Source organism: Callithrix jacchus, chromosome 21 (assembly GCF_049354715.1).
Source record: "Callithrix jacchus isolate 240 chromosome 21, calJac240_pri, whole genome shotgun sequence".
In the NCBI taxonomy this organism is placed as follows: Eukaryota; Metazoa; Chordata; class Mammalia; order Primates; family Cebidae; genus Callithrix; species Callithrix jacchus.
Window position 1 is genome coordinate 37,092,016 of NC_133522.1, and position 21,393 is coordinate 37,113,408.

Sequence of the window (21,393 nt, forward strand, 5' to 3'; positions counted from 1 at the left end):
AGCATCATCTTCACAGGTAAGCTATGAGAAGGAAATTTTTCAAATTTTTAGTTGGCATCCCAAGTGATTCCAAGGAAAGTGCTCTTTTAAATCATTCTTGAGAAAGAGTACTGAGCTAGGGAAACAAAGTATTTACTTTCTTTATCCTTTGATTCAATATTGCCCCACCATCTTTTTGGATTAAGAATACGGATCATTTTCCCATTACAGAATGCTATTCTTACTAGGGCAGACTGTCCATTCCAATCCAGGTATGAAACAACAAAAGTCAATGGAAGGGGTGTGTGTGTGTGTGTGTGTGTGTGCGCGCGCGCGCACGCACAAGCACTCAGCCTTTGAAAAAGACTTAATCTATGACCACAGTAGAATGGTGGAACACTGGGTTCTGGTCCCACCTCTGCCTCTTAGGAGTCACCTGACATTGATCATATCACAGCCTCTCTAGTTCTCAATTTTTTCATCTATAAGATAGAGATAATAACACCTACCTTGCTTCACAGAACTGCAGGAGGACTCAAATAAAAAATTATATGTGAAAGAAGCTTGTAAAGGGGATAACACAATAAAAATTTATTCCTTTTCTTACATGGTAAAAAAAAATTATTCCTTTTCAATGTTGATTTATAAAATTATTTTCCCCACAATATCAAAAGCCTTTTAAATTTTATATTTCTTCTCTGTGCAACATCCTCTTCATCTGAGTAATTTCACGAGGGCTGCTCATTCTGCTTCACTGGCTTCTCTCCACTGGCAATACACAGGGTCTTATCTTCACTCACTCACTCATGGGCTATATGAGAGCAACACTAGTGGTGTTAGCTTGCAATGTCTGGCCTGCAATTTTTGACTTGCTCTTTGAAAGACCCTGAAAGTTCAAAAGTGATATATTTTTGTCCAGTGTAGCCAAGAAAATGCTGCAAAAGCAAGAGTTGTTTCCGTTTCTGCCTTACTAACATCACCACAAAAAAAAGAAAAAGAATAAAACCTGCCAAAAATACTATTCTAAATGTTTAAAGAAGATTTTCAACTGAGAGATGAATAAAATTATTTCCATAAAGGATAAAGATAGAAACATCAGAAATAATCATAGAAGCAGCAGCAACTTTTTACTGAATCAAAAATTGATCCCGAGGAGAAATATATCCCTTGCTTCTACTTACAAATGGTGGTTCCTATTCTCTTTGGCAGCACTAAACTTTGTTTTCATGCTGATACAGTGAGGAAAATTGCTTCCCATTTTTATTTGTGATTTGCATTACTGATTCCAATTGGGACAGAAATAAATAGAATATGTGTATCAGGATCTCCCTAGCAATTTCACACCAACCTCATGCGGTTCTGTCAATGATGGCAATTATAATTCTGAATGAATAGGCTTGATGTTCACTTAGCAGGAAACTGAACTCAGAGAAGATTTTGGCCTTTCATTTTAATGTATACACCAGCTGGCTCCCAAATGAGTCAAATACAAATGTCCCCAACCCTGTATTCAAAAGAAATAATAATAGTACCAGGAGCTATTAAATCAGAATATTTTCTCGGGCCTGAAATGGCACGAAGGGATTACAATGTCTAAGCGCCATATACCTGTTGTGGCCCAAAGACACAACGCAGTAACCATAAACCAAAAAGCAACACCCATCTAGGCTGAATGCGGCAGGGCTTATTACCAGATAATTGTATCCATAAGTCCTTGCTCTGCCCAAATTCTCACTTTTTAGGCACAGAAACTTCAAGGGTTGACTTTTATGATTTGGATTCCAGTAGGCTTTATAATGGCCCACCCAAAGATACCAGGTCCCAATACCTGGAACCCATAAATAAATGTTACTTTATAAAGAAAACAAGATCTTTGCAGATGTGATTAATGGGGAGGTTACCCTGGATTATGCAGGTGGGCTTTAAATGCAATTAAAAGTGTCCTTACGGCTGGGTGCGGTGGTTCATGCCTATAATCCCAGCACTTTGGGAAGTTTAGGTGGGTGGATCACCTGGGGTCAGGAGTTTGAGACTAGCCTGACCAACATGGTGAAACCCCGAATCTACTAAAAATATAAAATTAGCTGGGCCTGGTGGCACATGTCTGTAATACCAGCTATTTGGGAGGCTGAGGCAAAAGAATCACTTTAACTCAGGAGGCAGTGGTTACAGTGAGCTGTGACCACGCCATTGCACTCCAGCCTGGGCAATAAGAGTGAAAAAACACTGCCTCAAAAAAAAAGGGAGGGGTCCTTACAAGAAAAAGACAGAGGGCAATTATACACACACAGAGGAGAAGGCAGTATGAAGAGACAGGCAGAGATTGGAGTGATGTTGGCACAAGCCAAGGAACTCTGGTGGCACCAGAAGCTGGAAGAGGCAAGAAATTAAGCCTCCCCTAGAACCTCCAGAGTGACTCTCTGTTATCTTTACCTAACTGCAAGCCAGTGACCCATACTATCCTGTGATTTTCCAACATTTTATTTTGAAAATTAGTCATACTATCCGGGCCTGGGGGCTCACGCCTGTAATCCCAGCACTTTGGGAGGCCAAGGGAGGCAGATGATCTGAGGTCAGGAATTCGAGACCAGTCTGACCAACATGGAGAAACCCCGTCTCCACTACAAATACAAAATTATCAAGGGGAGGTGGCAAATTCCTGTAATCCCAGCCACTCAGGAGGCTAAGGCAGGAGAAACACTTGAACCCGGGAGGCAGAAATTGCAGTGAGCCAAAATTGTGCCATTGCACTCCAGCCTGGGCGAAAAAGCGAAATTCCATCTCAAATAAATAAATAAATAAATATAAATAAAAGAAAGTTAATCATATTGTGTATGAATTGAATGTATTGTATGTAATTCATTAATTTTTAAAACTATATAGCATTCTACTGCATGAATATACCATGATTTATCCACTCCGATATAGATCAACACTTAGGGGGGCTCCATTTGGGGAGCATTCATAGGGATGTATCCTTTTCAGGAGTAAGAGTTTCTCTAGATGGATTCTCAGTGAATTTCACCTGAATTCCACACGAGTTCATTTCACTTTTGTCTACCCTAACATACACATACAGGAAATAATTTAAGGCCACAATATTTGCTTCTCTTTCCGTCTACATGTTTCTCTCATTTGAAATTTCCTGTGCTGGGGGCAGTGCCATACCAATGGGTACAGTCACCTGACAGACTAACAGCACTGTGATGAAGAGGTGGCATCCCACATCCTTAAACAACATTCCAGAGTTTCTCTTAAATTACATTTATAGTTTTTCCAAGGGAAAGTGAGTCCTCTTTAAAAATTTATGTTTTGTTTTTGACCCTCTGTTAATATGATTTGGAGACATTTACTTTCTCCTAGATAAACAAATTACATTAAATCTAATTTAATGCAATGCACAATTTACCAGCTATTATGGATATGGAATATGCTGGGCATTGTGAAGGAGATCAAGTCATACAAAATAAAGTCCTGACTCTCAGGGTACAGCCATGATACTAGTTGAGAAAAGATCTAAGCCCTTTCATCCATTAAGAGCCATGTCAACTATTATAATGGCACTTCACCATCCAAAATCCAGACACCTGGCAACTTTGTCTATTTAGGTTGCCACCATGAAGCAATCCCTTTGTAAGAGAGATGCCACAAAAGGTACACACTACGCATAGGGATTCCCTTGGTCCTTACAGCCTATTAATACTTTTTAGTGCCTTTTATTAATACTTTTTCTGTCTACATGTTTTATTAAGCTAACATCTGGTTTACAAGGCTACCACAAGTCAGGACTAGCAAGTAAAAGGAGGCAAGTAAGACCAAGGACAAGTGACAGCAAACTTGTGACAGCTATGGAGAAGACCAAAGAGCAAAAAATGCAGATCAGCACACTGACACGTCAAGCGAGGCATATAAGGACGAGTTGCCCTTCATGAATCAATAAGTCCTGAGGCATTCTGCATTTCAGCATAGCCCCAGAAACAGCTGTGCCTATTAATGGCCTTGGTGTATCAGAAAAAGACAATGCAGGCCCAGTCTATTCTACATAAGCAGCAAAGTGAAAGTGTAATACAATTTTAAGATCTTCTATCTAAAGAGTTATGCTGTTAGAGAGCTTTAAGGCTGAAATCAACATGCCTTCAAGCTCAACATCTCAGGTATCTCCTAATTATTATTTCTTTTAAGCTCTATTATATGCCCTGGGCTACATACATCTTCCACCACCTCAAAGACAAAGGCCATTACCCTTATTAAATTGAGACTCAGAGGGGTTAAGAAATGTTCTCAAAGTCACACATATAGCACCTAGTTGATCCAAGATACACACTCTTGTCTTTGTGACTCCAAAATCTGTGTTGTGTCATTAACCCATGTGATTTTATGGATCCAAAAGTCACCTTTCTAAGGTTATTAAAATGGTACATTTTTTCTGTCTGTACATTTTACAAAATTAATAGTAAAAGGTTTAAGTTTATAACCCAGAGTTATCAGTATGCTTGAGTTACATATCTGCCTTAGGGAATAATTAGGTATCTAGGTTGCTACTGTGTTTAATTTGTACCTACCATATGCCCTGGTGCCCTGTGGAGGAATGCATGAAGAATCTTTCAGCTGACTGCTGAGTTCCCCAGATCCTGAGTTCAGAGACTGCTGGGAGGTAGGGACAGGCTTCCCACTAGAACTTCTGGAGGTCAGCCTGATATCAGATGAGGCAGGGTGCCCTGGCCCATCCCAACACAGAAATGGAGGGTGTATCACATAGGCATATTTACTTAGCAAATGCAGACTTCTGAGTTTTGTACTAGGAAAGCAGTTTGTGGAAAGAGCTGAAGTAGGAAAGAAAGCTGTACACACAGCAGCATCCTTGGGAACAAGGACAGGTCCTTGGAGGCCACAAACACACCTAGCCACACATTCACAAAGAGCAGAACCAGAACTAAGAGAAAACCAGAAAACTCAGGGATCAATATACATAACAATTTAATGCAATACTTGAAAACACAACAATAAATGGAAAAAGTTAATGATAAACAAAAGATTATAAATTAAGATTAATATTTCTAATTTTTCCTTTTGCTTCAGGATTCAATAGGGCTTTGCACAACCCCAACAGACAGTTAACAAAAATGTTTCTTTATAAAAGGAGGGTGAATACATGGTTATAGAAAGCCAGTGATTTGGGAGATAATTTTTAAATTACCAGTTTCATTAAATGAAGGAAACACTAATTATCTTCTTGCAGTCTTGTTAAGTCTGGGAGTCTCATGCAGCGTGAGATAGTAATTCTCAGTTGTAACTCTGCTCAAAATATCCACCATGAGAGGTCTGTCCAAGGAATGTAGCCTAAAAGTACTGTCAGGTTGCAGAGCCCGGTGAAGCTGGGATTGGCCATATGACTTATTCTGGCCCAGTGGAACATGGGCAGAAAGGAAATACTAACGGTACCAAGCCTAGGCCTGAGAAGACATAAAATGTTTCTCCTCCTTTCCCTTGCAGTTCTACCATTGTCAGGAGTACATTGCTGGTCCGCAAAAAACGAGAGCCATGTGAACCCAAGATAAACTAAACTCATGGCCAGAAGCCAAGCCCAGTCAACCATATTGGGGTCATCAGAGCTCCCCAGCCACTCCTGAGATGCACATGTGGACAATAAATGCTTGCTGCTGTGGAATTTTGTGATTATCTGTTACGTAGCAATAGCTCGTTGATGCATTCTCAGTATACCAAAATATTCAGTAGCTTCTTAAGCTTGTGTATGGATCATTCATTCTTAACCTTGAATGCACACTAAAATGGATATTCGATTGTCAGAATACCAATGCCCAAGTCTCATTTTAGACTAGTTGTTTCAGAATCCCTAGTGGTAGCTCCTGGATATAGGCTTTATTTTTAGCTTTTAGCTTTTATTATTATGTTTATTTTACCCATAAATGTCATGGAGAATAATGAATTGTATATATATATTTTTTTTTTAGGGAGGGAAGGAGGAAGGGAGGAAGGCAGGAAGGGAGGGAAGGAGGAAGGGAGGGAGGAAGGAAGGGATGAAGGAAGGAAGGGAGGAGGGGAGGAGGGAGGGAGGGAGGGAGGGAAGAAAAGGAAGGAATTCAAGCAATGAGAGAGACATTGCCGACCTGGATCTAGAGGTTTACAAGTTGATTTCTTTTTTTGAGAGAAGGAAAGAAAAAAAAATGAGTAAAGGAGAGAAAGAGGAAGAGAGAGAGGGAGGGTGAACGGAAATATTGCTTTATTCTGAAAAAAAAATGGGTATTAATAATGGCCAATCAATGTTTCATTTAAACCTATGAGTAGGTGTGATGTGGTATTGACAAGAATGTATATTTTATGTATTTGAAGTGGGGAGCTCTATAAATATTTATTAAGTTTACTTGTTCCGGATCTGAGTTCGAGTCCTTAATATCCTTATTAATTTTCTGTCTCATTGAATCTAAGTCTCTATGTATCTGGGTGTTAGGATCGTTAGCTCTTGTTGTTGCATTGATCCTTTTACCACTATATCTTTGTTGCTTTAAAATCTATTTTATCTGCTACGAGAATTGCAACTCCTGCTTTTTATTTATTTATTTATTTGTTTGTTTGTTTGTTTGTTTGTTTGTTTATTTATTTATTTATTTTTGCTCTCCATTTGGTTGGTAAATCTTTCTCCATTCCTTTGTTTGAGTCTTTGTGTATCCTTGCCTGTGAAACAGGTCTGGATGTAACATGCCATTGGGTTTTGGCTGTGTCTTTTGATTGGGGGATTTAGTTGATTTAAATTTAGGGTTACTGCCATTTTATGTTAACTGGCTGTTTGATCCATTCATTGACAAAAATTCTTCTTTATGTTGGTGCACTTTACTTTTTGGTATATTTTTAGTAAGGCTAATACTGGTTGTTTCTTTCTGTGTGTAATGCCTCTTTCAGAAGCTCTTGTAAAGCAGGACTGATGGTAATAAAATCTCTGAGTTCTTGCTTGTTCATAAAAGATTTTATTTTTCCTTCAGTTGTGAAGCTTAGTTTGGCTGGATATGAAATTCTGGGCTGAAGGTTCTGTTCTTTGAGGATGTTGAATATTGGCCCCCACTCTCTTCTGGCTTGTAGAGTTTCTGCTGAGAGATCTGCTGTAAGTCTGATAGGCTTGCCTTTGTGGGTAACCTGACCTTTCTCTCTGGCTGCCCTTAGTATTTTCTCCTTCGTTTCAACCCTAGTGAATCTAACGATTATGTGCCTTGGGGTTGCTCTTCTTGAGGAATATCTTTGTGGTGTTCTCTGTATTACCTGGGGTTGAATGCTGACCTGCTTTGCTAGTTTAGGAAAATTTTCCTGAATAATATCCTGAAGGGTATTTTCCAGCTTGGATTCATTCTCTCCGTCGCATTCAGGTACACCTATCAAACATAAATTTGGTCTTTTCACATAGTCCCACATTTCTTGGAGAGTTTGCTCATTCCTTTTTATCCTTTTATCACTAATCTTGTCTTCTTGTTTTCTTTCATTAAATTGGACTTTGACCTCTGTTATCCTTTCTTCTTCTTGAACAATTCGAGTGTTTAAACCTGTGCAAACTTCTCGGAGTTCCTGTATCGTATTCTTCAGTTCCATTAATTCACTTATATTCCTCTCTAAGTTGTCTATTCTCAATAGGATTTCGTCAAACCTTTTTTCAAAGTTTCTAGTTTCTTTACGTTGGGCTACAACTTGTTCTTTTACCTCACAGAAGTTTCTTATTATCCATTCCTAGAAGAGTGATTCTGTCATTGGGATGCACTCGTTCTCCATCAAGCCTTGTTCCATTGTTGATGTGGAACTGTGATCATCTTTAGAGGGAGAGACATTCTGATTTTGAGTATTCTCAGCCTTTTTATGCTGGTTTCTTCCCATCATTGTAAATTTATCCTCCTGTCGTCTTTGAAATTACCAACTTTCAGATTAGGTCTCTTGATTGGATGTCCAAGTTGTTAGTTCCCAGGGCCAGAATGGTGGCATTAAGACTGATGGTGCTTTTCTGCCCAGGATTCTCCTGTCTGGCTTCCTTCTTGTGTCTGTAATGGGCGACTCTGCCTTCCCCGGGCTCCAAACCTCGGTCAGAAGGGGAACCAGTCTCGTTTACTCCGCGCCAAGAGCTGCCGCGCTGAGGTGCCGTCACAGCCGCTGCACCAGTCTCAGGGGTCGTGATGGGGACCCATGTGGGTTCTCCAAACCTCAGTCAGAAGGGGAGCCGGCCCTGTTTACTCTGCTCCAAGAGCTGCCGCGCCGAGGTGCCAGCGAAGCCGCTGCGGTGGCCACAAGAGTTGCGCTGGTGACCTGTGTGGTTCCTCCACTGGAGATCTTCTGCTCCAAGAGTGACCAGAATTTGTCTGAAAGTGTGGCGTCCTCTAGTTCTCTGTGCTTTGACTGAGAGCTGCAATCCAGAGCTGTTATCAATCGGCCATCTTGGATCGTTCTCCCCGAATTGTATATATTAAGTACTTAAGAAATATATCTGTTATAGAATTATCACTCAGTAAAAGTAAGCAAAAAATATATAGTTGAGGCAATTTTTGAATTAAAGCAATCACTTTTTTGTAAATTTAGTGTTATGAGCTGAATATTTGTGTCCTCCCAAAATTAGTATGTGAAGCCCTAACCTCAAATGTGATGGCATCTGGAGGTGGGGCCTTTGGAAGGCAATTAGGCTTAAATGAAGTCATGAAGCTATGGCCCTCATGATGAGGCTAATCCCCTTATAGGAAAAGGAAGACAAAGTACATACACTGAGGAAAGACCATGCAAACACACAGCAAGAAGGTGGCCATCTGCAAGCCAGAAAGAGAGCCCTCCCCAGATACTAAATCTGTCAGCACCTTGATCTTGGACTTTCCAGCCCCCAGAACTATAAGAAATGGAGTCTGTTGATTTAAGTCACAAGAGTCGATGATATTTTGTTACAGCAGTTCAAACTGGTAACAACATTGAATAAACTACATTTGTATATAATCTGAGAAGATTTTTACAGGAGGATTATAATTATAGAAGAACATAGTTGGCAAGAATAAATATCTTCATTCTGAGCAAAATCTAAACTCTTTTCATGCAAGAGATTTTTATCCTGAGGTCCTATCCAGTTTCTTATGATTGGTCTGATATTTGAAAATGGATGTGATAACTGTGCCCCTGTTAAGGAGAAACCTAGAATCTCTAAAATGAAGAGTGGGACCTGCATCAGATGGTCCCGGGTCCTATCTCCACTCTACTATCTGCTTGCACAGAGCCCCTCAAGGCATCACTTAACCCCTCTGAGCTTCAGTTGTTCATTTATCAAAAGGAGATAAGGATAAAACCGTATGCAGATAAAATTAAATGAACTATTGTATTAGAAAAACCTCCTGAAACTATGAAACAAATGTTAATCTGTATCATTAGTGAAGAAACCTTTTCCAAAAGACCTCGAGCACAGTGCTGAGCATTCTTAGGATTTCAAAAAGTTACTTTGAAAACTGGAGCTCTCGTCTCCATCTAAATCTCTCTCCTCCTATAACTGTTGGCTTCTGTTAAACATCTGTTCAGACTTAAAACAGGAAGTTAGAAGGGGAATTAATAATTTTACACAAAATCTTAGTTAATTATTTACTACAGAGGTAAATAAATATGGATTTGTTGTTTAATTTTTGATTTGCTGTTTTGTTTTAATTTTTTTTTAGACATGGGGTCTTGCTATGTTGCCCAGGCTAAGTTCCAATTCCTGGGCTCAAGTGATCCTCCCACCTCAGACTCTCAAGTAGCTGGTACTACAGGTGCATGCCACTATGCCTGGCAGGACTTCTTACTTAAATACCTCTGAATCTTGACCAGAGGTATATATACATTTTTTTCCAGCCATATCCCCCAGGTTTCTAAGCAGAATTTGTCTTCACCTAGCTGTTCTACATATGGTTGTCCAGGTTGTCCACTGCACACACAGGAGGGTAACATCATATAGCCTGATGCCCTCTAGAGCTTTGCAGAACAAACCTACCTAGCTTTACATGGCAGCCTGGTTTGACCAGATACGTTCCTCTGTCAGGGACTTATCTGCTAAGAAATATCCCATAGATGCAGTGGCTTCACCTGTAATCCCAGCACTTTGGTAGGCTGAAGCGGGCGGATCACCTGAGATCAAGAGTTAGAGACCAGGCTGACCAACATGGAGAAACCCTGTCTCTACTAAAAATACAAAAATTAGCTGTGTGTGGTGGCGCATGCCTGTAATCCCAGCTACTCGGGAGGCTGAGGCAGGAGAAACACTTGAACCCTGGAGGTGGAGGTTGTGGTGAGCCGAGATTATGCCATTGCACTACAGCCTGGGCAACAAGAGCATAATGTCATTTCAAAAGAAAAAATAATAATAACCCATAGATATTTAGTCTTCACCTTCCAGATGCCCTCCCTACAAACTGAGCTTTGGAAATGCTGTTTATCCAAAACTTTGTGTTTCATTAACAGCTAATAGATGATTAGCAGGGCTGGTTTCATAGACAGGTATGCAGCCTGTGCAGAAACATCAGGCCCTGTACTTGGTTTAATGCTTTGCTGTCTCCATCTTGAAATTCTTAATAATGTTTTGAACAAGGAGCCCGCATTATCATTTTGCACTGGGCCCTGAAAATTATGTAGCCAGTCCCAATGATTAGTGTAAATAAAATTCAAAAGCTCATCAAATTGTATTCAGATATGAGAAAGCCTACAAAGAAATTGTCAGCAGGGACACATATACTAAGATCCGCAGTAATGTGCACAGGTGGCCCACCTCAGAATCATTTGGAGAGTTTGTAATGCATGCAGATTACTGGAGATTCTGATTCAGTAGGTTTGCCTCTCTGGTGTGTGTGTGTGTGTGTGTGGCTTCCTTTTTGTAAATGTCACAAGTCATTCCAATGCACAGCCGTGTCAGGAAATTATTGCTTTGGGACACACTACATCTTACCAAGAAGTGGAATCAGAAGAAGTCAATTTCAGTGAAAGTTCACAAGTCATCCTTCAAGTGTCCACTGAGATAAGGGTGACTCTTCTCTGCTCTGCTATCAAAATTCCCATCCCAGGAGCCTGAGAAAAAGACTTTAAACCTTAAACATGGGAGAAATGGCTTTTAAAAATCAAGGGTCTTTTAATCAGATGGTGTTAAAATCTAAGATTGAAAAGGTAGGAGCTTTTTGCATTTTTCCCCACTTCCTCCTGTCACTAGAGGATTTTTAGCGACTGGAGAGTGTGTTCCAAAATACCTCTAAATGGTCACAACTTCAGAAAAGATAACATGAGGATACGAAAGTAAAATGAGATTGGTGCATGAATGTCATTCTGGAAAATTCCATGGATGGGAGGATGTTCCAGGTGCACATTTCAAGCAATAATTCAGCACAGAGTCAGATTGTGCAGTGTAACAAAACTTTCCTTAGCAGCATGTTTGTCAATCTTTCTGGAAGGTTCCCAGCTCCCCCAGGATGGCAGCTGACTCTCTTCCCTGAGGTCAGAAAGAACTCCTCCCCTGCTACACTAGGACTCACAGACCCCTTCACAAAAGACACAAACTCTGCACAAAGTGAGGGACTATGTTAACTTATCTTCCCAGGCCCACAAGGGGCATAGTTTCAGAAACAAGACCTTCCTCATGCCATACCTCCACCCACCTCCCCATCCAGGAGCCTAGAGTTCTTTGTCTAACTTTCCCGCTCCTCGCTTGCTCTTGGGAAGGTAAACAGCCCAGGTGAGCTTCCTTTGTTTAGAAAGCCCGCCAAAAGCCTTTGAAGGAGGTGCCCTATTTTGAGCCAGACAGCCAATCCAGCATCAGAGTTGAAGATCAATCACTCCAGAGGAAGTTTAAAGGAACTCCTCTCATGGAACAAGAACTTGAATGGGGCTGGGTAACTCCCAGACTAAAAGTCCCCCTACCCCTTACCTGTGCAGACTCCATCTCTGGATACCCTCCCATGACAGCATAGGATCTCTCTCTCTCTCTCTCTCTCTCTCTCTCTCTCTCTCTCTCTCCCCACCCCCTCCCCCACTTCTCTTTCTTTCTCTCTTTCTCTCTCTCTCTCTCTCTCTCTCTCTGCCTAATAAATCACTTTTCTGCAAAACTCTCTGGGTCCGATACTTACTTGAACAAGCTCACTGCACCACCAGGGCTCTCTCCCCATTCTTGGTTGAGTGAGGCCCAAGGACCTGGGAAAATACATCTGATCAGTAAACAGTGAGCATCTTTGGAACACCCCTGCAACTTGCTCCCATCCCCCGATTACAAAACCACATCACACATTTTCTATCATCAAGTTTCTCTGTTTTATTGTGTTTGATTTTTTTTCCCCCTGAGACAGAGTCTCACTCTGTTACCCAGGCTGGAGTGCAGTGGTGCAATCTCAGCTCACTGCATGTAACCTTCACCTCCCAGGCTCAAGCAATTCTCCTGCCTCAGCCTCCAGAGTAGCTGGGATTACAGGCACACATGTTCCACTGATTGGACTAATTTTTGTATTTTTAGTAGAGACGGGGTTTTACCATGTTGGCCAGGCTGGCCTCAAACTCCTGACCTTGTCATCCACCCACCTTGGCCTCCCAAAGCGCTGGGATTATAGGCGTGAGCCACCTCGCCCAGCCTATTGTGTTTGATTTTTGTTTGTTTGTTTGTTTCTCTTTTTTTTGGCAGAGGCAGGAAGGGGAGCAGACCATTTTCTATTTGTTATCAAGATGAATAAACTAGCAGGCAAACCACCACTTTATCCTAAAGATCTGTTTTTAGAGAGCCATAGTCAGTTTCCCCATTGTAAGAAGGAAATCGTTCCTATACACTAGAAAACTTTTCAGAATGTTTCCAGGATACTAAATAGATTCATTCACTCAAGTTTATTCATGGGTGGCTGATGTCAGGAGAATTGTGCACAGGAGTTCAGTGTGTGTCAATCTGACACTGAACCAATCCCTAACCTGTGGCAAGGACTGAGAAGTGGAGGAAATCCCACTAAGAGGAGACCCCTCAGGTGATCCTTTCATGAGTTTAATTCTAAAAAACAGGCAGGGAGTCTGAAACGTGTCTGCAAGGCATCTTACAGAACCCATGCATCATTCTAGGGGGTTACTGAGAAGTGGGGGTGGAGGAGAAGGGACAGAAACACCTCGCAGCCCATGTAAATCCTCTCCTACCTCTACAGCCATCCTCTTCAGGACAGATGAGCGCTCAAGCCTCCTCCCCCAGAGCCTTACAGAAATTCACAGACCCCTTGTCTATTTTTGAGAGTTAAACTTGGGATAGGATGACTAAGGAGTCTCCTCTGCGTGTGACTTCCTCCACTTCTCAGCCCACACGACACTGGTTCAATATGAAATTGATGCACAGTGGGCTCAAAGCTTCTACTTCACAGGCTTCTCATGTACAGCCAAATGTTCCTTCACCTGGGAATGTTCTGAAGAGCACTGTTGCTATCTTAAGGGAATATTCTTTTAATTTAATGGTTGCCAAGAGCAGGAGTCTTAGAAGTGTGGTGCCAGCTCTCCTCAGAGGCTGTCTTCAAAGGTCAAAGGGACCCTCAGGAACTGATTCTCCAAAGTGCCAAGGGACCACGCTGGGCTCATAAATCAAAGGGAAAAAACACATCCAAACTCCCTTCTGGGAGGATACAGTCTAGACTCTCTTATACACTCTTTGTTATCCATTAAATTAAGTAGTAAAATGTCAACACATAAAACAGAATATTCACAAAAAGAAATAAAATTCAGTAGAGTTGCATATTCTGATAGAATTTTCAAAAGGACTAGGTCCGTGTAGCAACCAGAGAAGTGACTGGAGATGGTTCTTTAGAATCCAGGAGAGATGCTAGGCAGAGTGAACAGGCGTAAGAAATGAGCTGGAAACGGCAGATTCGCTAATGGTCTTTGTTGGAAATAGGTGCTCAGTGCCACAAAGAAAAATCAGCACTGAGACAAAGCATCTTTTAGCAACACAATTTTTACTCCCTGGACTGCACGAAGGGTACTTTCACTAGCCATCATGCCACCAGAGTACAAAGAACAAAGGAAAGCAGAAAAATGTATTTCTTATGCATTTAAGGGCTGTCCTTACTGCTGTGTCTGATCTCCATTGGTTGGAGCCAGACTTCACAATCTAAGTAAAACCCGATTGGCTAACAGCTTACAACTTTTCTAAACAGGTAAAAGCAATGGAGAGCTGGGACATGCCTGTGAGCACCTCCAGCACAGATATCCTGGTTAAAGTACAAGGACACAGAATGTACTACATGCCTGTAAGCACGGCATAGCTAACAGCTACATAGGATAGGGCTTAACAGAGGTATTAGCGCACTTATTCTTTAACAAGAAAGGAAACTTTAAAAAGGAATTTTTCTACATCTCACAGTCTTTATTCAGAAAAACAGAATTCACTGGCACTTGTACCTTCGTTGTCCACCTGAGCTCAAGGCTGCAGACTCTAGGCGTGGAGTAAAGGAAATGTAGCCCTAGTCCCTTCATGATCCAAGAATAACTCATCACCACAGCTATATAAACAACAGCTAGTGGTTTTCAGCTCTCCACATTAACTCCTGGACAGCCTCAGAAGACTTGCTGATGTTTGCAGGACATAAATATTAAAGATTCTGCCAACAGTGAGAGGAGGAGAGAACCAAAGAGGAAGAAAGTCAGGGGTATTAAGTAGAGAATGCATGAAAAGGGAAGTTGTGATAAAAATGCATGGAATGAAAAAATGGCTTACTATTTTATTATTTAAAGTTACATTGATGATCATCAGAAATTTTCAAAAATACAAAAAACAAGAAGAGGGGAAGGAGGTGTTCAGAGGGTATCGTAGTAGTGTGAGTGTGAATCACACCTTTGTCATAGTGTGTGAAATCAATAAATGGTACTTAATTTTTTTTAATCAAGTAATTTTTTGAGTTGTGGAGTTAAGACACAGAACAACCAAAAACAAAAGGATTCAGAGGAGTTTTCTCCAGGAAATGGAACTGATGTCAGAGAAAGGCTGCGGGAGATGATTGCTTTTTATAAAATCTCCAGTATCACGTCATGGTTTCCGTGCATGTGCATGAGATGGTGACAAGGCATAGAAACTCTGAGACCTGGCCATGTGCAGTGGCTCATGCCTGTCATCCCAGCACTTTGGGAGACCAAGGTGGGTGGATCATTAAATTAGGAGTTCAAGCCCAGCATGGTCAACATGGTGAAACCCCATCTCTACTAAAAATACAAAAATTAGCCAGGCATGGTGGCACATACCTGTAATTCCAGCAACTCAGGAGGCTGAGGCAGCAGAATTGCATGAGCCCTGAGAGGCGGAGGTTGCAGTGAGCCAAGATTGTGCCACTTCACTCCAGCCTGGGTGACAGAGCAAGACTGTCTCAGTAAAAAAAAAAAAAAAAGAAGAAGAAAAGGAAGGAAGGAGGGAGGGAGGAAAAGAAAGAAAGGAGGGAGGGAGGGAGAGAGAGAGAGAAAGAAAAAAGAAAGGAAGAAAGAGAGAAAGAAAAGAAAGAAAGGAAAAAGGAGGAGGAGGAAGGAAGGAAGGAAGGAAGGAAGGAAGGAAGGAAGGAAGGAAGGAAGGAAGGAAGGAAGGAAGGAAGGAGGGAAGGAGGGAAGGAGGGAAGGAGGGAAGGAGGGAAGGAGGGAAGGAGGGAAGGAGGGAAGGAAGGAAGGAAGGAAAGAAGGAAGGAAGGAAACTCTGAGAACTTACCAGCTATGTGATTTTAGGCAACTTTATCGAGCTTTTCCATGCCACAGTGTCCTCATTTATAAAATGGAACCAGTATTAATGCTTACTTCATACAGTCGGAAGAATGACATTGGATGATACAACTACAGCATTTAGTGCAATGCCTGACCAAGTCATTTCTCAATGAAGGTTTGCTATAAATAACAATGTTTGTTTATTATTATCATCACTTGGAGAGTTGCTTTTATTCACTTAATACATCATAAACAGCTCCACAAATATAGATCTATGTATCACTCTTGAACAGCTGCATTAAAGTCTGTAGAGTAGATTGGCATGATTCTTCAGCCTTTGGACTATTAAGCTTCAAACAAGGTTCTTATCTAAATCTCATGGTTTCTCAACATCAGCTCTACTTTGATTTTGGGTCAAATTATTCCTCTTTGTGGAGCACTGTCCTGTGTGTTGTTGAGTGTTTAGCAGACAGAGTCCCTGACCTTGACCCACAGGGTATACCACCACCCCCAAGTTCTACTAGCCAGAATTGTCTCCAGACATTGCCAGATGTCCCCTGGAAGGGAGCGGGGAAATAGAATTGCCCCCAAATAAGAACCACTGATCAAACTAACATGCCTAAAATCCATCCTAAAGACTTCAGGGACTGCTCACCTACAGCCAGCTTTCTTCCTATGAGAAAACCTTCTGAAGCCAGTTACAGGCAGACATGAAACACTGCAGTCCCCATTTCATATCACTCACCTGGAAGCAAGGGTCAGAGACATAGCTTTGCAGTGTCCTCAGTCTAAGATATGCATTACAAGAGTTTGGAAAAGAAGCAAGAGATATGATCCAAGGAATTAATAACACTCAACCCTGCAATCAAATAAACTAATTGAGGTTGGGCGCAGTGGTTCACACCTGTAATCCCAACACCTGGGGAAGCCAAGCCAGGCTAATCATGTAAAATTAAGACATCAAGACCAGCCTGGCCAACATAGTGAAACCCCATCTCTACTGAAAACACAAAAAAATTAGCCAGGCATGGTGGTAGACATCTGTAATCCCAGCTACTTGGGAGACTGAGGTAGGAGAATTACTGGAACACAGGAGGTAGAGGCTACAGTGAGCTGAGATCACGCCATTGCACTCCAGGGTGTTATGAGCCTGAGTGTTAGAGCAAGACTGCATCTCAAAAATAAATAAATAAACTGATGGAATAAAAATATTGAGCTGACATCATTCCTGCTCTTGCATTTTGTAATCTCAGTTGATCATAATCTTATTAAATGAGATTAATGGGTACTATTTTGGTAGGGCCAGTTAATTTGGCATAAATAATGCTTATTCTTCCATAAACTGTCTTTCTAACCAAGGCCAACAACCTTGCCATTATGTGTCAAATGAGTCAGAGGAAACAGGCAAGCAACTCCAGGAGGCCCAGCCCCATAACTAGGTAAGGACAAAGCCCAAAATCCTCATCTAAATAACACTAGCTCAGAGTTGATTTTCATATATGGGGAGAGGGGACAGCTGATAAATGCAAGTAGAATCTCGTAATTATAAATAGCATTTTAATGTAGAGTTCTGTTTAGCAAAATTATTTCCATGTCCTTGGGGATGGCTTATAATAATGGTGCTTTGCCAATGTGGTTTCAGAAAAATTATATTAAATGAAAAATCCTGTAGAACAGATGTGCTCACAAGTCCCTGTCCACATAGCAGCCAACTGCTTAATGAAAACACGGCTATGGTTCAGAATTAGTGCTTTCCACTGTTACAGTATTGTTATATTAGCATCTCAGAAGAGTAAAGAAGGCTGGAAAGGAATGAGAGGGAGGAAATTACTAGAACTAGGGGTCAGGGATGGAATATCTCCAAGGCAAATACCTCAACATGATACAGAATAAAAGGGAGATGAAAAAAAGTGCTTTTTTAAAAAAAAAAATAGCAAAACCAGGACATAGAAACAAAATGCCTGCTTTATTTAGATAAACTAAATCAAGTAAATACCACCACCTCTGTGCTCTGTTTAATAGGTCCCATTTAAATATAATTGGAATGTAACAAAGCTATTTCTATCTCCCTCAAATTCATTAAAATGAGATTTTACCAGTGTTCAAGAGCTGTTTTTACTCAAATCATCCTTGTACCAGGTTACTCCAAGGACCACTTAGTTTGTTCTCAAAATTCATACGTGAAGTTCTATTTGATTCTTCCACATCAATTTGCAGTGACTGCTTGGTCATCTTTGAAATAATTGATAGATGTTTATATTTTGTCTCCAAAGCAAGCAAGAAGAACCACATTTGAGGGTCTGCAGCAAAGAAGCTCCTCTATGGCATTTCTCTTTTGCTGTGTGTGTGTTTACGTCTAACAGAAATCACTCAGCACAACCTTTCCCCCAAAGAGCTTTACTTCCAAATCTCACGCAGCCCCAATCTTATTCTGCTATGATTTGAACATTTGTCCCCTCCAACACTCAAGCTGAAACTTAATCCTCAATGTAAAAGTCCTAACAGGCGGGGCCTTTAAAAGATGACTCAGTCATGAGGGCTTTGCCTTAATGAGTGGATTAATACACTTATGGATTAATTGATTAATGGATTATTACGAGGGAGGAGGTTCATAACAGAGTGGGTCTGTTATAAAAATCAGTTTGGCCATCACTCATGAGCCTCCTTGCCATGCAATTCCTAGCACCACCTCAGGACCCTGCAGACAGTCCCCAATGGCAAGAAGGTCCTCACCAGATGCAGCCCCTCGACTTTGGACTTCCCAGCCTCCAGAACTGTATGAAATAAAAGTATTTCTTTATAAATTATCCAGTCTCAGGTATTCAGTAATAATAACAGAAAACAGACTAAGACACATGTCTACCCTGTTCATCTTTTTTTTTTTTTTTTAATTTTTTTTTGAGATGGAGTCTCACTCTGTCACCCAGGCTGGAGTGCAATGGTGCGATCTTGGCTGACTGCAACCTCTGCTTCCCAGGTTCAAGTGATTCTCCTGTCTCAGCCTCCTGAGTAACTGGGATTACAAGTGCACACTGCCATGTCCAGCTAATTTTTTGTATTTTAGTAGAGGCAGGGTTTCACTGTGTTGCCCAGGCTGGTCTTGAACTCTTGAGCTCAGGCAATCCACCCGCCTTGGCCTCCCAAAGTGCTAGGATTACAGGCACGAGCCACCAAACCTGGCCTATCCATTCATCTTGAAATTGCAAATAAGGACAATTTTATCCCATTAAAAATAAGGTAATTTTAAAGAAAGCCAATAATTTAATTTTAGAGAATTACAGAGTAGGCTAGTAAAAATTAAGGTTAACCTTGAAAATAATAATATTGGACCACTGAGACCGCATCTGCCCCACGAGCACAGAGCCTCGCCCTTGCCGTTCCATTGCCCGTCCACACCTGCCGCCAGCTCACCATGGATGATGTTGCTGCACTTGTTGTCGACAACGGCTCCAGCATGTGCAAGGCAAGTTCATGGGCGACGATGCTCCCCAGGCCGTCTTCCCCTCCACCATGGGGCACCCCAGGCACCAGGGCATGATGGTGGGCATGGGTCAGAAGGACTCCTACGTGGGTGACGAGGCCCAGAGCAAGAGAAGCATCCTGACCCTGAAGTACCCCATCGAGCATGGCATTGTCACCAACTGGGATGACATAGAGAAGATCTGACACCACACTTTCTACAACGAGCTGTGTGTGGCTCCTGAGGAGCACCCTGTGCTGCTTACTGAGGCCCCCCTGAACCCCAAGGCCAAGCATGAGAAGATGACCCAGATCATGTTTGAGACCTTCAACACCCCAGCCATGTGTGTGGCCATGCAGGCTGTGCTTTCCTTTTACGCCTCTGGCCGTACCACTGGCATCGTGATGAACTCCGGTGATAAGGTCACCCAAACTGTGCCCATCTATGAGGGGTATGCCCTCCCCCCTGCCATCCAGAGTCTGGACCTGACTGGCCAGGACCTGACTGACTACCTCATGAAGATCCTCACCAAGTGCGGCTACAGCTTCACCACCACAGCTGAGCAGGAAATCGTGCGTGACATCAAGGAGAAGCTGCACTATGTCGCCCTGGACTTCAAGCAGGAGATGGCCACGGCAGCCTCCAGTTCCTCCCTGGAGCTGCCCAATGGTCAGGTCATCTCCATCGGCAACGAGCGGTTCCGCTGCCCTGAGGCGCTCTTCCAGCCTTCTTTCCTGGGCATGGAATCTTGTGGCATCCACGAAACTACCTTTAACTCCGTCATGAAATGTGACATGGACATCCGCGAAGACCTGTATGCCAACACAGTGCTGTCTCATGGTACCACCATGTACCCTGGCATCGCTGACAGGATGCAGAAGGAGATCACCACCCTGGCACCTAGCACGATGAAGATCAAGATCATTGCTCCTCCCGAGCACAAGTACTCAGTGTGGATCGGTGGCTCCATCCTGGCCTCGCTGTCCACCTTCCAGCAGATGTGGAGCAGCAAGCAGGAGTATGATGAGTCCGGCCCCTTCATCGTCCACCGCAAATGCTTCTAGGCGGACTGTGACTTAGTTGTGTTACACCCTTTCTTGACAAAACCTAACTTGTGAAGAAAACAAGATGAGATTGGCATGGCTTTATTTGTTTTCTTGTTTTGTTTTGGTTATTTTTTTTGGCTTGACTCAGGATTTAAAAACTGGAACCGTGAAGGTGACAGCAGCCGGTTGGTGCGAGCATCCCCCAAAGTTCTACAATGTGGCCGAGGACTTGATTGTGTACATTGTTTTTTTTAAGTCATTCCAAATATCGTGAGATGCATTGTGACAGGAAGTCCCTTGCCCTCCCAAAAGCCTCCCCACTTCTCTCTAAGGAGAATGGCCCAGTCCTCTCCCGAGGACTAAATTAAGTAATGAAAAAAATTTTAAATTTCGCCTTAATACTTTTTTTATTTTGTTTTGTTTTGAAAGATTTTAGCCTCTGGCTACCCGTTTTTTTGTCCCTCAACTTGAGATGTATGAAGGCTTTTGGTCTCCCTGGGAGTGGGTGGAGGCACCCAGGGCTTACCTGTACACTGACTTGAGACCAGTTGAATAAAGTGCCCACCTTAAAAGTGAAAAAAAAAAAGAAAAAGAAAATAATAATAATAATAATGGCAGTTTTAAAGGGCACAAAGCTGAAAGATACAATTTCAGCTTTTCCTTGAATGTTGAACCTGGCTAAGAACTACCAAAAGTGTTGAGGTTGTTATGAAATAGCATGCCTCTCCTCCTGGAGATACCACACACATATTTTTCACTTGAACAGATGAGTTTTTATCTTATAAAATAAGAGTTTAGATCAAAGCTGGGAAAATGCTTCTCATTAGAAAGAATATAAAACAAATATTTTAATAAAATCTATCCCCTAAGACTTTCTGAGGTGAAGCTGACACTGTATGCTCAGTTTAAATGAAAAGGCATATGTGCATTCTCACAGATCTCTGAAACCATCTTTGATAGCAGTTATGCTGAGTTGTTTTCCAGCTCTTGCTGAAAAAAAATAAACAATGAACATCTTATCTGAATTTTGCTGATGCAGGTAGTAATAAAGTTCTTTTAAATAGAGAGATACAGCTAGATTTGTCTTTTCCACTGCCATTATTAAAAGAGATTAATATATGTATTATCCTTTCACAATTTCCAATGCATATACACTATCCCATTTAATCTTTTCAACCAGCCTGTGAGTTTGGTAATATCATCATCATTTGTAGTGAAATAATTAGATGCTGGAGA

The 21,393-nt window shown here is 41.7% G+C and overlaps 1 pseudogene; it reads left to right on the forward strand.

Moving 5' to 3' along the window:
- The first annotated feature begins 19,063 nt into the window (after positions 1-19,063).
- On the forward strand, positions 19,064-20,494 carry LOC100406071 (actin, cytoplasmic 1 pseudogene; annotated as a pseudogene).
- Positions 20,495-21,393: the final 899 nt, after the last annotated feature.